Source organism: Euleptes europaea, chromosome 12 (genome assembly GCF_029931775.1).
Source record: "Euleptes europaea isolate rEulEur1 chromosome 12, rEulEur1.hap1, whole genome shotgun sequence".
Lineage (NCBI taxonomy): Eukaryota > Metazoa > Chordata > Lepidosauria > Squamata > Sphaerodactylidae > Euleptes > Euleptes europaea.
The window spans coordinates 37982697-38000302 of record NC_079323.1 but is presented as its reverse complement, the minus strand read 5'-3'; positions in this window follow the sequence as shown (position 1 = coordinate 38000302).

Genomic DNA, 17606 nt, shown 5'->3' with positions numbered 1-17606 from the left:
TCGATCTCTTAATGGGCTGTATTTACTGGCAAGAACCATTTGGCTGTTGCTTAAAATAGAAAATCAAGGTGTTAGTTCCTAAGTGATATCCCCAGACCCATCCCTATAAGGGAAAATAGGAAATTTGGGGAACTGTGTTAGAAATTTCTGTTGCTAAAAACATCAATGATATTAACTAAAAAGAAGTATAGCAGAATTTCCTATGTGGGTAGTGATTGATTTTGTTCATATCTGAGCAACAGTTTAGATCATTTTTTGTTTTACAAATATAGATTCTGTATATCAGTTGTCTCACTAGTGATTAAACATACTTGGATAGCTGCAAATTCCTAGTTTTATAAAAGCTATAGAATAGGGCGTGAATACAGCAATGGAGATCTCAATATTCATACACAGAGTGCTGGTCCATAGCCTAAAAATGGATACGGACTACTGTAGCTCAATGGCAGAGCTTGTAAGTGAAGTCACAAGTAAGGCTGTGCAAAAACTATTTTTGATAAAATTCGGCTTTGGGTTTAATGGTCCCAATTTTTTTTATTTTTTTTTTGGTAAACTTGAAATAAGCCAAATTCCCATACCGGTAAATATGGGAATTCGGCTTCCCCCCGCCCCGGGTTTCCCAAAAAATTCAGGTCCAATAAAGCCTATGGGGCTTTCCGCAGTTCTTGGGGGGCATTTTTGCAGATAGAGCCCCCAAATTTTCAGTGGCTCCAAGGGACTTTCCTTGCAAGAACCCCCAAGTTTGGTGAAGATTGGGTCAGGGGGTCCAGAGTTATGGGGTCTGGAAGGGGTCGCCCCCATCCTCCTCCATAGAAAAGAAATAGCAAAGTGGCTGTATTCAGATTCTTTAGTAAGATCCTCGCTATGTATCTCAATGGAGGAGCCGGAGTTTAAACCATGGGAAAGTTTGCCCCACTCCTCTGTAGAGATACAATGTATCTGGATACCCAGGAGTAGTGGGTTTTGAAAATTTGGCTTGGCCATCCTCCCTGGTTTTGTGGACTCAGTAAACCTGAACCCTAAATTTACCGAAATGGCTTTTTCGGGGGGGGGGGGTTCGGTTTGGGTTTTACCAAATGCACAGCCCTAGTCACAAGTTTTAGCCTTGTTTAGTGAACAGATTTCAGGTGCGTGAGTGGGAAAAACTTCTCCCTGAGGCCTCTGAGGCTGCTACCTGACAACTAGAGGTGGAGCAACTGTGGACTTGGTTCTGAGTGGGGCTTGAGACCTAGTGCAAGATATGAATGTTGTGGCACTGAATGGGAACAGTGACCACAATGCTATTAAGTTCAGTATTCATGTTAACAGAAAGTTGTCCCCAAAGTATAAAACAATATTTTTTCATTTCAAAAGAGGGAACTTTATTAAAATGGGGGAGGGGGTAGTCAGAAGGAAGTTAAAAGGGAGAAATAAGAGAGCCAGATCCCTCCAGGATGCCTTGAAACTATTTGAAAATATATTAACTGAGCCTCAGATAGAAAGCATACCTCAAACCAGGAAATGTACCACCAAGTCTAAAAGGATGCCTGCATGGTTAACAACACAAGACAAGGAAGCCATAAAAGGCAAAAAATACTCTTTTAAAAATTGGAAGGTTTCCCCAATTGAGGTGAACAGAAAGGAGCAAAACAAACGTACGCTGATAATAAGGCAAGCAAAAACAGAATTTGAGGAGGGGATGGACAAACAGCTGCTGTAAAAAAGGCAAATTCCATGCTGGCCATAATTAGACAAGGAATAGAGAATAAAACTGCTGATATCATACTTCCCTTGTACAAATCTATGGTGAGACCACACTTGGAATACTGTGTACAGTATTTTAGGTCACCACACCTAAAAAAGGATATTATAGAGCTTGAGAAGGTGCAGAAAAGAGCAACCAAAATGATTAGGGGACTAGAGCAACTGTCCTATGGGGAGCGGTTAAGACGCTTAGGGCTGTTTAGCTTGGAAGGAAGGCAGCTAAGGGGAGACATGATAGAGGTCTATAAAATTATGCATGGTTTGGAGAGAGTTGCTAGGGAGAGGTTTTTCTCCCTCTCCCATAATACTAGAACGTGGGGTCATCTGCTTAAGCTGGAGGGTGAGAGATTCAAAACAGATAAAAGGAAGTATTTTTTCACACAACGCATAGTTAAATTGTGGAACTCCCTGCCCCAGGATGTGGTGATGGCTGCCAGCTTGGAGGGCTTTAAGAGGGGAGTGGACATATTCATGGAGGAAAGGGGAATTCATGGCTATTAGTTACAATGGATACTAGTCATGCTGCATACCTATTCTCTCTAGTATCAGAGGTGCATGCATATTATTTTGGGTGCTGTGGAACACAGGCAGGATGGTGCTACTGCAGTCATCTTGTTTTTGGCTTCCTAGAGTCCAGCAGTCTGTTCACACAGTGGCCAACCAGGGGCCTCTAGGAAGCCACAAACAAGAGGAGTGCAGCAGCACCATCCTGCCTGTGTTCCACCTCACCCAAAATAATAGGCATGCTCCTCTGATACTAGAGAGAATAGGTATGCAGCATGACTAGTATCCATTGTAACTAATAGCCATGAATACCCCTCTCCTCCATGAATATGTCCACTCCCCTCTTAAAGCCCTCCAAGCTGGCAGCCATCACCACATCCTGGGGCAGGGAGTTCCACAATTTAACTATGTGTTGTGTGAAAAAATACTTCCTTTTATCTGTTTTGAATCTCTCACATTTGTGTGCATTTTCTGTACTTATACACTACTGTCTTGCATCAGACTTGAAAGCATTTTTCCTGTCCTTATTAGAATATAACATTGTTCCTTATCAGTGAGTGAATGAGATAAGGCGTCAGACATTGCCTTGTTTTGATGCATATTTTATATACCTTTCTGTGTCAGCTAAGGAGAACCACACCAACCCAATAATTAGAGGACCACGCTAACCCAATCATAAGAAACTTCAGTTGGCCATTAATAGAGCTATTGTCCAGGTAATAATTTGGGGGATATCCATGATTCTGTAAGGATATATAGTGCAAAAGTAGCGTGCTAACTGAGGAGATCACACAGGAAAGGCTGACAACAATATGGTTACTTACTATGCCAGCACTTCCTGGCTCTTGGGAAAGGGAGACACTGGATAACAGCCCCACCCACGTTGTCATCCTCTGCCACATAATCTCCTCAGTTCAAGCATTTCTGGGACGGTGTCACAATAGCACCCATGCCATTTGGGTAGCATGAAAATTGGGCCTAAATGTTTCCTCTCTGAGAACCTTATCGATTGTGGGGACCTGCCCTAAAGCAAGAGATAGTTGCAAAGTTATTGGCTGATACTGACCCAAATGTAACCCTCGCTGTGGCAAAATTTTTTATCTATGGTTTTTAATGATACCTCTTTTTAGCTGTACTGTTTAGATATTATATTTTTGTATTATGGTTATTTATGTATTATGGAATGTACTGAATTTGTTTTGCTTATGACCAGTTGGTCCTCAAGCATAAAGAATGGAATAACGGAAAATACCTTATCAATTCATATCCTTCAGTATGTAAACATCTCTAATTCAGTGCATCGTAACATTTTTGAGTTTGTGAAACTTTGTTTTATCTTATGTTTCAACTAATACCCACTTTTGCAATGTATGTTTGCCAATTTACTGAAGCATGTAATGGCAGGAGAGGAAGGGAAGGGATTGTGAAAGTGAGAGGTGATATTTTCCATTACATACATTTACATGGAATTGTTTTACATGTATCACATTTGATCCCATACATCTTGAGATGCTCAATATACCAATGCAGATGTATAGTTAAAATAAAAAATCCATTATCTTTAGTGTTTTCTTTCCTCACACAACTAGCTTGATAATGTTTGAGATAATGGGTTTTGAATACAACAGTACTCATCCATACCACATTCTATGGGTTTCTTCAGTTCAAATAGTACATGAAGGACACAGGGCGCTGTACACAAAGTGGGACTTTCTAATTTAAACAGGTACAGTGAATTGAAATAATTTATAGTATGCAATCCAATGCTCTGTTCTGCAAAGTTGTCCCACTTGAACCAACTGGACTGAATTCCAATCTGAAAAGAAAATGGCCTCTTGAAGCTTGATGCCTAGTAGCTTTTCTCCCTCTCTCATAATACTAGAACACTGGGTCATCTGCTGAAGCTGGAGGGTGAAAGATTTAAGACAGATAAAAGGAAGTATTTCTTCACACAACTCGGTCATCTTGTTTGTGGACTTCCTAGAGGCACCTTGTTGGCCACTGTGTGAGCAGACTGCTGGACTTGACGGGCCTTGGTTTGATCCAGCATGGCTTTTCTTATGTTTTTATTACATTTAAAACAGCTGCATCCCCTAAAATGGCAAGAGGGACAGCAAGGGAGCAGAATAGTAGCATGACTTACTACAGAGGTTCCCAAACATTTTGAGTCATGGAGCACTTTCCAGGAACAATTTACTATTTAAAAACAATTTACTATTTTTCTTTGTAAGGGAAATTGGAGGGAGGAGATGGTGGGTAATGAAGAAGTATTACTTTTTCATCCTGAAGAGCAAGGTCAACACCTGGCTTTTCACAGACATCAGAAAACTGCTGTAAGATTTGTGCAGCTGCTGTTAACACAGGAGGCAGGCAGGTCACACGCAGTGCAGGATACAGGAAACACACTTAACCCAAGGCAGGTACATTTAAACACAACAATTGAGACAGCCTTGTGTAGCCAGTCATTCTTGTCCCTTATTCTCACGAGCAATAAAGCCCGTCTCAGTGTCTGGATCCTTCCCCTGCAAAACAGGCACAAAGAGCCTCAGACTTTCTCAGCAAAACAGTTTTACGATTTGGTTGTCTCCTATTCAGAGCTTAATCTTGCCTTTCCACCATTCTCGCATTGCAGCATTCATTATTGCGACTTAACACCTTGGGGATTGGAGGGAATAAAATGGTAAGTCATCCAGAATGTGTTTTTAATAAACCCCAGCTCACTGGTCACCTGGAACATTACCAGCCTGCTGAACCCAAGTGACTTTCCACGCAGATCTAGCAGCTTTTAAAAGCCTGACTACAATTGGGGGGGGGGCACACAAAACGTTGATCCAAAGTCAATATTCACCATGAAAGCTTTAAGCTTCTGTCCCATTCCTCCTGTGATGAAGTACCAGCCTTCATTTCCCAAGTGACATGTAATCCTATTAATGAACAGGAAGACATTTGGTCCACTGTGCTTCCCCGCTAACCCTTTAGATTTTTTTTTTTAAATTTAAAAGAGAAAAATTCTCACTGAGTCAAGTGCGATGTAAAAGGTTCTTGACGGTGGAGCGGTTACCAGCAAGCAAAAGAAAATTCCCTTGTTACATGGGATACCCTGTAGCTAATTACAGCAATTCTGCCTCTGACTGCCACCTTTATTGCAGAGCAATATACTATGATTTGCGCAGTCGTTCAGCCACCGCAGTCAAAGGCTCGGAGAATTTGATTCTTTGAATAATTTATTCCGTTAAGAGCGGTTTAATTAAGATAGCTTCATTGTGTTAATAGGATTTATAGCAAAACATAACATATTGGGCCCCCCACTTGCACCTTTTGTAGAAAATCTGTCCGCATTTCCATTGTGGCACTTACGTTTCAAAAGGGTTACAACTTGGCCATAAAAATTAGCCGCAGGTGTGCAATAGCTCCATCCAAAAGCCATGTGTTGTTGTTGGGGTTTTTTTTTTTTTTTTTTTTTACAAAAAGCACTTTAGTTGATAATCCAGTTGACCTTTTAAAGCACTAGAAGTTTAAAAATAGCTTCAAAGGTTGCCTTTTTAACATTTTTTTTAATTTAAAAAATGGTTCCAGTTTACATGTTGAAGGTCGCGGAACCAAACTGAACTTTAAAGAGCATGTCAGTGTCAGATAAACCTTAGCAGGTGCAAGACATAGCAGGACAGAACTGGAAGCAATGGACAGTTCCCTTATACACATGAACACATGAAGCTGACTTATACTGAATCAGACCCTTGATCCATCAAAGTCAGTATTGTCTACTCAGCAATGGCTCTTCAGGGTCTCAGGCAGAGGTCTTTCATATCACCTACTTGCTAGTCCCTTTAACTGGAGATGCCTGGGATTGAACCTGGGACCTTCTGCATGCCAGGCAGATGCTCTGCCACTGAGCCACAGCCCTTCCTGAAGGTGGTGTTGTGTAGGTGTTGTTGTATCCTAAGCTTCCCCAGCAGAGACTCTCAATTCAATCATGTCGCCCTGATCACGCTGCACTGTGTGGGATGATGACTGCAGACCCCACCCCCGTGGGTCAGTAGATTAGTGTGTATGGTCCATGACCAGGTTTGGTGTGTCTTTGTCATGTTCTGCCTTCACTGTGTGGAACTACAACTCCAGTGGCTAGGCAGCACCAGCTGAAGAGGAGAGGACAAATGAGCCTTCTAGTGCTGCTTTCCCCAATGGCACCAGCCCTGTGAGAAGCAGCATAGCATCCAGTGAGGTATTGGGACTACCCAGTAGGGCTGATCACTTCTGTTGATCAGTTGCTCTGGATTGCCTCTTACTAGAGTTCTGCCCCCATGAAAACAAGACGGTGCTTTAGACTGAGTCAAACATTGATCTATCAAAGTCAGTTTTGTCTGACGTGACTGGCTATGCCTCTCCAGGGTCTCAGGTCAAGGTATTTGACATCACCTACTACCTGATCCTTTTAACAGGAGATGTCAAGGATTAAACCCGGGACCTTCTGGATGCTCTACCACTGAGCTATGGCCCTACCCCACATCCATGCTTGCCCTGATCATGAAGACACATGACCCCTGCTACTCCTGTTTGCAAAGCATCTCCGGTTTCTCAATGGCATCGTGTATCCCGATGCCTGCCTAGTTTATTGTACCAGCAGCACTGGGAGGTATTGTGAACAATGAGAAACCTTGGAGCATAACTAGAAATCTGGGAGGATTCTCTCATCCTCCACTTCCCTCAACACCATGTGATAAACTGCACATGCAGCTTGCACATTGTCCATGCACTAAAAGCAAAGTGCTTATGCTTCAATCCTGCGCAAATCGTAGCAAACAGTAAATGCTCCAGTTTTGCAAGTAACTTCAGAAATTCTAACTAAACCAGAAATAATGAGGAGTGAAATGTAATGCTGAGAAAACTTTTGGAACAAGAAATAAGCAAACTGGAGAGAAATCTACTCATTCCAACCCCGATGACTCATTTTGTTCTTTAACATGCTACTGATATAGGCTAAGAGTAGGTCAGGAAAGGCGTTTATGGACCCCAAAATTTATGTACAAAACAAATTACTTCAAGTTTATAAAAAAATTAATAGGAAAAGGACAATTTTTGGTGTTCCTTCTTGAATAATGTGTCCAAATGTATCGATTTTTTTTTTTTTTGCTAGGGGTAGGACTCTTCTGTGAGTGGGAGAATGGGGACAATTTGTGCCTAATTCCCCACCCCCCAATTCACTTCTGATGTCCACATTACATCCAGCACTGCTCCTGGTGGTGCCCGGAACCCAATAATGTGATTTTCATTTGTAGGCATTTCCAAAGAGCCATTTCTTGTTTCAAAAGAGAGGTTGTCCAATCATTGCATGTGGTCTGTCTGACCTGCATGTTTGAATTGGTCCTTAGTCTGGGGACAAACCTATAAAAGAGTAGTGAATGACAAAATGTAAAAGGGTGAGATTTATTACTTAATTTAAACCAGGAAAGGATGCCCAGGAGAGCTAAGAGAGGAACAAAGATGCTGCTGATGCTATACTTAAAATTGGCAAGAAGAAAGATATATTTCTGACGAGACAGGAGTGCAAATCACTTTTTTAAAAAGATATGAGTCCCAGCAAAAATCAGTGAAATTTCCCCCAGACTCTGGAAGAGAAATTATTGTTAGTTCCTAAGAGAAATTAATAGACCTAAAAAAGGAGGAGAAAACCAGGTATCAAACCAATAGCATGACAGCTGAGAAAACTGATCATTTTAAAATGCTAAATCAGTGTCTAAAAACATAGAAAATGTCTTACTTCTGTATGGAGAGCATATTTGCAGAGAGAAGCAATAATCCTGCTTTAATAAACAAATTGTGTCAGTCTTCAGTTAAAATGAGAGCTTACAGCTGATGAGTTCTGAGTATCAAGTGACTGAGAAAACCTCATATTCTAATTGTCACGACTATTACAACTTGAAAATAAGAACAAAGGAAGTCAAGCAGTGTATGTCTATGTTTTAGGAGTTTAAAACTTGGTTACAGTATACGTATAAGTAACAAACATGACTTCAGTCTTCTCACACTTTTGCATTTAAATTTTACCTAGCAAAAAAAATAGGACTTTAGAAGCAATGTAATAATCACTTCCCTTGCATCTGTAGGAATGCTATATAATCTCAGAAGTAAAGGGATTTTTATTAGACTGAGATGTGGTGAAGAGCCATATTGGTCCAGGGCCCATGTAGGCACCCTGAAGGGATGTTGAACCACTCCATCTACCACAACAGATGGCTGTAGTTTTTATCAGTACCAATTTTTACTTCCTTCATGGTTTTTCAAATGTTTTACCCAGCATTGACTTCCTTTTCGATTTTTTGCCCTCACTGAATACAACTGGGAGAGGCCCCTTCAGGGAACAAACTAAGAACTGGCAGTATTGTTCGATATCTGGGCAGGCTGGCTTCATTCCTCCATGACTCCATTATCCTGCTAATTTTCTGGCTTATGTAGTGTAATCGGCTTTCTACCCTAATTGATGCATTTTTTTTCTTGTATTCTGTCCAAAACAGAACTGCAGAAAAGACTGCCTTTGTATCAGATTGAATATCACTTTACTCAGAATTTGAAGTACATAACTTGAAGTACATAATTTGTACATCATTTTGACAGGGTGGGAGCCTTCGTTAACTTGAAACAAATTGGGCTATATTTACTTTAAGAATATCTTAAAAGATTTCTCAAGCCAAATGTCATCTGGAATTTGCTGATCTGTATCAAGAATGCCATTTTCCAAATGACACTAATAATGTAATCTTTTCACATCTACAAGAGCGAATTGGCTTACTTTAGACCAGGGTTTTTGCTCTAAATGGACCTTGATCAGCACTTTTCTGACAAGACTCTGCAAGTTAATATTTTGTTAAATGACATATTTGGAAGTTTTGTCTGACAAAACCTCATTCCAGTTGCTTGTGCGTTTGCTTTTGTGGCCCTTTTGCTTGTCATTAATCGCGAAAAGCTTAAATGCTGCCAAAGTTTAATGTACAATGTTGCTGCTCTTATAGGGCTGGATCCTGTTAAAAAGATCCACACATGCAAGAATAAATTCCCCATCTTCTGGCAGCCTTTCAACTCCCCCTTCATTTTGCTCTGGGCGGAGTCCCTGTCCCCCAGGAGCAGCATTTCAGGAGGATTTTGGGCTGCTTTATGAGGAGGGAAGTTGCACTCCTGTGCATGGAATTTAGATGGGATCCAACCCAAGTGTCTCTCAGGTTAAATATGCTTCAGGTATATCATATTGAGGATGAATAGCCTAAACTAGGCTGGACTCGGAAGCTAAGCATGGTCTGCCATAGCATTACGTGGCTGCTGAGTTCCCTCCCCTCCCCAAATTCTACCCTCTCTAGGCTCTGTCCCCAGATCTCCAAGAGTTTCCCAAGCTGCAGATGGCAATCCTATACTTGTATGCATTCTTGCAGTATGTTGTATGATACAACAATTTAAAACTTTGTTGTAACAAAACAGCTAAAAGTGAATACATAGAAAGAGGGACTTCAAATAACTTGGGACAAGACCATTTAGATCTTTACGGATCAAAGCCAGCACTTTGTTGGACCAAGAATCAAGCAGGAAAACAAACAAGATATTTAACAATCAATGTAAAATTATCTGTGTCTCCCTTATATCAATAGCCTTCCTGCTGAATTTTGGACCAGATGCACTGATTGTACGCATGTTAGATTATCCAAAATCCTGTTGTTTTGAATGCCAGAGCTAGGCCGAAAAAATGTTTTTCTCTGTTAAATATTTTTATATTAGCACACCCCTACCCAGGACTTCTTTCTCTGCTGATGTCATCAAGATTCTCCAGATATTTGGAAGACTTCTATGGCTGCTAGGTCTTCCACAACCTGAAAAACAGAGATGGAATTTCTGGGTGAAGAAAACATCTATTGTCAGTAACATGATCTCAAAAGCGGTGCTCATGTTTTAGCTAGGGCTGTCAAAAAAAAAATTCGGTGCAGTTCGGATTCGGCCAAATTTGACCCTTGTGGGTTCGGTACGTGCCGAAGTCCGAACTCCCCCGCTTCGGATCCCCGGTAATTCGGGGGGATCCGGAGTTCGGGGGAAAATTCGGCCCCAGCGCGCCTTCAGAGGGATTCCCTGAAGGCGCGCGGGGGCCCTTTAAACTGATCTGAGCCTCCCAGCTGGGAGGCGCAGATGAGTTTAAAGGGCAGCCCGCCCCCCTTCAGCGGGCTCCGCTGGAGAGGCTCGGGCTGCCCTTTAAACTGATCTGAGCCTCCCAGCTGGGAGGCGCAGGTCAGTTTAAAGGGCAGCCCGCGCCTCTCCAGCGGAGCCCGCTGAAGGGGGGCGGGCTGTCATTGAAACTCATTTGCGCCTCCCGGCCGGGAGGCACAGATGAGTTTAAAGGGCAGCCCGCCCCCCTTCAGCGGGCTCCGCTGAAGGGGGGCGGGCTGTCGTTGAAACTCATCTGCGCCTCCCGGCTGGGAGGCGCAAATGAGTTTAAAGGGCAGCCCGCCCCCCTTCAGCGGGCTCCGCTGGAGAGGCTCGGGCTGCCCTTTAAACTGATCTGAGCCTCCCATCTGGGAGGCGCAGGTCAGTTTAAAGGGCAGCCCGCGCCTCTCCAGCGGAGCCCGCTGAAGGGGGGCGGGCTGCCCTTTAAACTGACCTGCGCCTCCCAGCTGGGAGGCTCAGATCAGTTTAAAGGGCAGCCCGCACCTTTCAGCGGGTTTCCCTGAAGGGGGGCCGAATTGGCCGAATTTATTCGCGAACTCCCGAACTCGCTGAATTCGGCCCCCCCGGTTGCCCGCCAGTTTTGAATTCGGATCCGTCCGAACAGAAAATCACCGAATCAGGGGAAATTCGGTTGATTTTCAGTTCGGACCAAACCAAATTGACAGCCCTAGTTTTAGCTTCTTCAACCTGTTTGTATTGCAAAGTTACTAAATGCCACATTATTTTTAACAGCTTGTTAGTACTATTATTGTTACTTAGGGAGCTGAGAAGGGTAAAATTATATCACCCTCAATTTAAATGCATGTTTGTTTAGGGGAAAACTACTGTTGGGTAGCTGATAAGCATGTGAGCTATTAAATACCCTTTCAAATCATAACCCCAACAAAACCTGGCACAACTATTATGTTATGAGTCAAGCACTACCAAAATTTGCCATGTAGAAAAGTTCTTAGAGATGCATTGTATTGAACTAATTAAATCTGATGAGTTTTCCGGGCAAATATTCACTTGCACTGCTAATAGGGTTTCCAGGTCCCTCTTCACTATCTGTGGGAGATTTTGGGGGCAGAGCCTGAGGAGGGTGGGGTTTGGGAAAGGGGGGGGACTTAAATGCCATAGGGTCCAATGGCCAAAGCGGCCATTTTCTCCAGGTGAACTGATCTCTATCAGCTGGAGATCACTTGTAATAGCAGGAGATCTTCTGCTATTACCTGGAGGTTGGCAACCTTAGCTGTTAATTATTTCAACTGAGAAATAGAAGACAAAAAAAGAGACATGGGAAGTCTGGTTATGGACACATTAGGAGTTCCTTGGCTAGATCTCACCCAGGATCCCAGCTAATAACAGCTGGGGGAGATTTTTTCATCTTCCAGCTACCAGCAGGCAATGGAGAAAGATTTATGGGGGAATGTGGATAACCTACGAATACAGGAAAGTTTGTCTTGACTCTCACCAGATTGAGTCTGGGGCATGTAAAACCGAAGAATTACATTCTTTTATAAGTGAGACTAAAGAGAGGGTGAAAGGTGCGCACCTTTTAATCAGCTTAAAGTGTTGGGCTGCACAGAAGCATCACCAGAGGCCCCTCTTCCCCCTAAATCATTCTAGCAGAACAATTTTAACTACGCTTTTCTTAAGTGTTAGGGATTTTTAGGCTAAAATCTCGTTCTCCATAAAGCCCAAACTGCTTAAAAATAAATATATTTATGTATCCATTCCTGCTTACATTCCACAGGGCAGATCTTCTGTGGGGGTTTTTAAAAGTGTTCTCTGTAGCTTTATAAGCTCTGTATCTTTATAAGCACTCTATCTTGCTATGTTCATAAGCATACAGTGACTCCAGTGTTAGGCTTCAGTGAGCAAATGGAGCTCCACGTATGCAGGAGTTGCCCCATTCTTCTCAAAGTGAAGAAAATCTCTGTAGGCACAACAAGGATGGTCAATATTTTATTTATATGTATTAATTTATTTAGTCCATTTTTATCTTGCCCTTCCTCCAAGGAGTTCAGGGTGACCGACACCATTCTCCCCAGCCCCATTTTATCCTCACTAAAACTCTGGGAGGAAGGTTAGACTGAGGCCATTTATGTATTTCCTCATAGTCACCCTTCCGACTACTTGGGGACTTTGTTTTGAGGGGCAGTGGCTCAGTGGTAGAGCATCTGCTTGGCATGCAGAAGGTACCAGGTTCAATCCCTATCATCTCCAGTTAAAGGAACTAGGCAAGTAGGTGCCTGCCTGAGACCCTGGAGAGCCGCTATTGCTGAGTAGACAATACTCACTTTGATGGACCAAGGGTCTGATACAGTATAAGGCAGCTTCATGTGTTCATGTGATCATGCTTGCATTTTCTGGCCACCAGAGGTCACCTCCCCCCCTCCGCATTTCTGTGCGTTTTGCCCGCGTTTTCAGGATTCATGTTTAGCCAGCATCCAGAAAACGTGGGGGAAATGCACGGGGAGAGCGAGGCGACCTCTGATGGTCAGAAAACACAAGCGTAATCAAAGCAAAGCCCTGAAGTAGTTGGTGAAGTGATCGCAAGGAAACAGCCATGCAAAAATGGCCTGAGAGATGGGGGTGGGGGACTGGCTTAAGGTCACCCACAGTGCGATCCCGTGAATGCTTTCCTGAGAGCAAGCCCCATCAAATAGAGCTTTGTAGGTTGCCAGGTCCCTCTTTGCCACCAGTGGGAGGTATTGGGGCAGGGCCTGAAGATGGAGGGGTTTGGGGAGGGAAGGGTCACCTAGTAGTGGTCAGAGTATCAGCTCTGGAACATCCATGATTAAAACCCCAGAATGCCTTGAAACCTGCTGGGAGAACAATCCTAAACAGGTCTACTACTTAGATTAGGGTTGCCAACCTCCAGGTACTAGCTGGGGATCTCCCGCTATTACAACTTATCTCCAGCCGACAGAAATCAGTTCCCCTGGAGAAACTGGCTGCTTTGGCAATTGGACTCTATGGCATTGAAGTTCCTCCCCTCCCCAAACCCCGCCCTCCTCAGGCTCCACCCCCAAAACCTCCCGCCAGTGGCAAAGAGTGACCTGGCAACCCTAACCACTACACACACTAGCGCTGCCTCAAAAGGGGCAACCTCCACTCCTGTATGTCAGACCCCTTCTCAGTGTGCATGCTAGTTTTGATTTCATTTTTCTAAAGGGCCATTTTTCTCATACAAAAGAGTTACTTTAAACTGGCCTTTGAAATATTGTTAATGCATGCTTAATTTGAGTTATTTATAAAGTTAATTATTAGCCAAATTACAGTGAGAATAAGAACTTGGAAATGCCAGTGTTTCTTGGGGAAATTATGATCCACTTAACTTTCTATTAAGCCAAAAAAGAGTTAACTGAAACCAGCAATGAATAAACAAGCGCCAGCAAATAAGCTTAGTCAAATCTCTTTGCTTCAACAACAACAACAAAAAGCCAGTCACAAGCAGTTGTGCTTTTGGCCTTGATACCCAGTAGCCAATTCCATCATTGAGCCATAATACAATGCGCTGCTGCAATTGCACTGGCAAACACAGCTGCCATAATTTTTCTCAGCAGTAGGTCGCACAGAGTCACGGACTTTACAAGCTGTTTTTTCTGAGACAGGCAAAGTTTGCCAGGACCCTGGGGATAGCTCTATTGAAACAGAGACTGCAGCATACCATTAAAATCTTAGTTTGGGGTCATGAAGCTCTCTTGTCTTCACACCACGGACCGCAGCAGACTCCCCCCCTGCCCACCTTTCTGCATTTGTTTATGCACCTGTCCCCAGTCTGCAAGCTTGTTAATGAATACAGAGTCTCATGACAACTCTGGCTTGATAGGAAAGTTCAATCTTTAGGAACAACACTGTGGACATCCCTTCTCCTGGGCATATTAACAAAATGTGATAGAAATTATCTCCCTGAAGACTACTAATGCCTGCTTTTTACCTGAGTTCATTGTGAATAAATGATATATATATAAGTTCTATATAAAATATTTATATATCTAATTCCCAAGGGTGCCCAGTCTGGGTGAGCCACCAAGAGGGAGGGGAGAAGGCCATCCGGACTGCTCTGGGCAAGCTGCGAGTGTGGGGCTATGTGGGGGGCTGCAGAGAAAGGGGATGGGGTGAGGGGAGGAAGCAAGGGTGGGGCAAAGTGGGATGGCTGCTTCTGCAAGTTTCTTTCAGGTCCCCACTTGTAAATTCTAATGTCATTAGAATGGCATATAATGCATGAATCGCAGAAAATGTCATAGAAATGATGAAGACAAGCAAAAATGGGAAATTTGCTAAAGACCGTGGGTTGGGCCAAAAAGCTATCCTCCAAAACATGCATGAAAATGAAAAGGAATTGATAAAAATGCATCTCCATACACTTGTGCAACTGGGGTTTTCTTAACCAATGTGACACCTCTAGCGTTTTGAATAGGGTTTACTCTACTGGATTCTTTTCCAAATGTATATTAGAATGGCTTTGGGAAATTGTGAAGCTACTGGATGGTTTTCATTGCCAGATAAGATTATTTAAGTAGTTATGAAAACGAATCCTCAATATAGCTTACAAGGTGGTAAAGATAAGCCCCCTTAGTCGAGTAAGCAGTTTAAAAAAAAAAAACACTTTCCATCAAGCCTGCCATCATTTTATTTCAGTTGTAATGTCTTTGTTGAATCTCCATTCAATGAGGTCGCTGTTTATAACCTTTCCAGCCAGGCTATGATCTAATACTTGGGTTTCATTGATCAGATGCTCTACAGGCCAATAAATTGCTTAGCTATTACCCTGTGTGATACAGAGCAAATTTCATTGTTGCCATCCCCACACCTTTGTTTGCAGTGCCCCTTACATTTTGAGGGCAATAGCATTAAAATGACGAGCTTAAGTGTGTGTCTGTGGGGCGGGGGGGATGCTGAGTGCATCATTCTGTTCAAAGTTTTTTTTGGGGGGGAATCATTCATAGTAAATGTGTGGGGTACATTATCACTCTAACTCTCAAAACATATGGTTGCCAGCTCCAGGTTGGGAAGTTCATGTAGATTTGGGGGGGCAGCCTGGGGAGGGCAGGGACCTCAGTGGGGTATAGTGTCATGGAATCTACCCTCCAAAGCCATTTTATCCTGGGGAACTGATGTTCTGGAGATCAGTTATAATTTTGGGGGCTCTCCGGCCCCACCTGGAGGTTGGCAACCTGTCTGGTTCTTCTTCAGCCAGGGCAAGGCCTAGGGCTCCCACACCTTCCAGGCCCACCTTTCTGCCAGCCATGCCTCAGGAGTAAGGTTGCCAACCTCCAGGTGATGGCTGGAGATCTCCTGCTATTACAATTGATCTCCAGGTGACAGAGTTCAGTTCACCTGGAGGAAATTGCCGCTTTGGAAGGTGGACTTGATGGCGTTATACCTCATTGAAGTCCCTTCCTCCCCAAACCCCGTCCTCCTCAGGCTCCACCCCTAAAATCTCCAGGTATTTCCCAACCTGAAGTTGGCAACCCTACTCAGGAACATTCTCCAAATTCATAGAGAAGGGAGGTTGACAATACTCTTCAGCCCTCTCTCTCTCTGGAAAGCAACTCTTCCATGTCTGATATGGAATACTGTAGGTCTGGTCCTTCCTCCTTAGCCTTCCCTAGGCTGGCCTAACAAAGGCTTGTCTGGCTGCTCCTGGACTTCCTCTGTTTAGGGGTGGTCTCATGAATATTGCCAGGAATCCAGGCCACTAATCACCCTGGCTGGGCCTTCCCCTCTCCTGCCTGTCCTCCCCTAAACTTTCGAGAGGCCACTCTTTTTCCCTGCACAGGCCTCTGGAGGTTCAGTTCCTGCTGGTTCTCTTTCCTGTTTCCAAGTGCAGTAAGCTATCTGAGCTCCACCTCCCATCTGAGCTCCACATGCCATCTGAGCTCCCTCCTCAAACTCCACCCCCAAAATCTCCAGGTATTTCCCAGCCCAGAGCTGGCGACCCTACTACTGGAGCACATGATTGAGGAGGTTGAGCCACACTCCCCCAGACACAATCCAGAGGTCATAAAGACAGTTTGCACGCATACAAGTTTTCTTTGTGGTAGGTCTACCAGAGTTGGTGTGATGGGTGCCTTCGCTTGCTAAACTCAGTAAGGTGTGTAAAACTGTTTTGTTCCAGAGGACATGTGGTGGAGGAAGATAGAATGCTTTGACTGCATTTTGACTACATGCTGATTTTTACATGTGCTTTGGTTTTCAACCATGTGCTATTAGTTTTAATTTGTTGTAGACTTAGCAAGTTGCCTGCCATGGTAGGCAACCTCCCACCCCTGCTGCTCTAGCCCCCGCTCTCACTCAGTGGAGTGGCAGGATCAGAACTGGGATGGAAATAACATTACGATGTGATGCCATGATATTCTGAGTACCCAGAAGGGACATCATGGTGTCACTTGTGCTCGAGGAATTCACCGAATATTTGTGGTTTTTACCATAGAGATATTGCGTCTTTGTAGCTTTTGTGATTTTGTTAGTTGCCTTGTGTCTGAGAAGATAAGGTAGGGTATAAATATTCTAAATAAACAAACAAACAAGAAAGCAAATAAATCAGTATTTCCAACATCCTTGCTTTTTTTTAGTGTTGCATTGATAGATAAACATTGTTTTAAGAATTATCCATTAGCATCTTACCTGTTACATTGACCACAGCAACGAGAAAATTGTATAACTTGTCATGGGAAACAGAAAAACTATTTATTTACTCCTATTAATATGTTTCTGAATTAGAATGAATAAGCAGCCCAGCGGTGGTCTTTATTTCATCTGCAAGAGCTGCAGTGCCTTCAGAAGAATACCATAGGCTTCAAAAGCCTTCTCCGAGTGCCATTTCCCCCCTCTGACTACAGAAATCCTTTAAAGTAAATATCTCTGTGACATTAAATACTTGAATTCCAAAATATGATTTCCTCCCAGAAATAAGGTAAGATGAAAATTGCAGTTTTACCATTATATATTTTATATGGTTGTGTGTGTGTGTGCACAAACGGGACCCACATGGATTTGCAGGGGAGGCTCTTAGAGTGCATTCCTGAGATTCGGCGTGGGGGAACAGCGGGGAGGAGGCGCAGCCACGCCACCTCCTAAAGCCATTCCCAGCATGCCAAAAAAAAAAAAAGCCTTTAAGTGGCTTTTTTTTGTAAAACGGCCTTTTCGCCCCATAGAGAAAAGCTAGA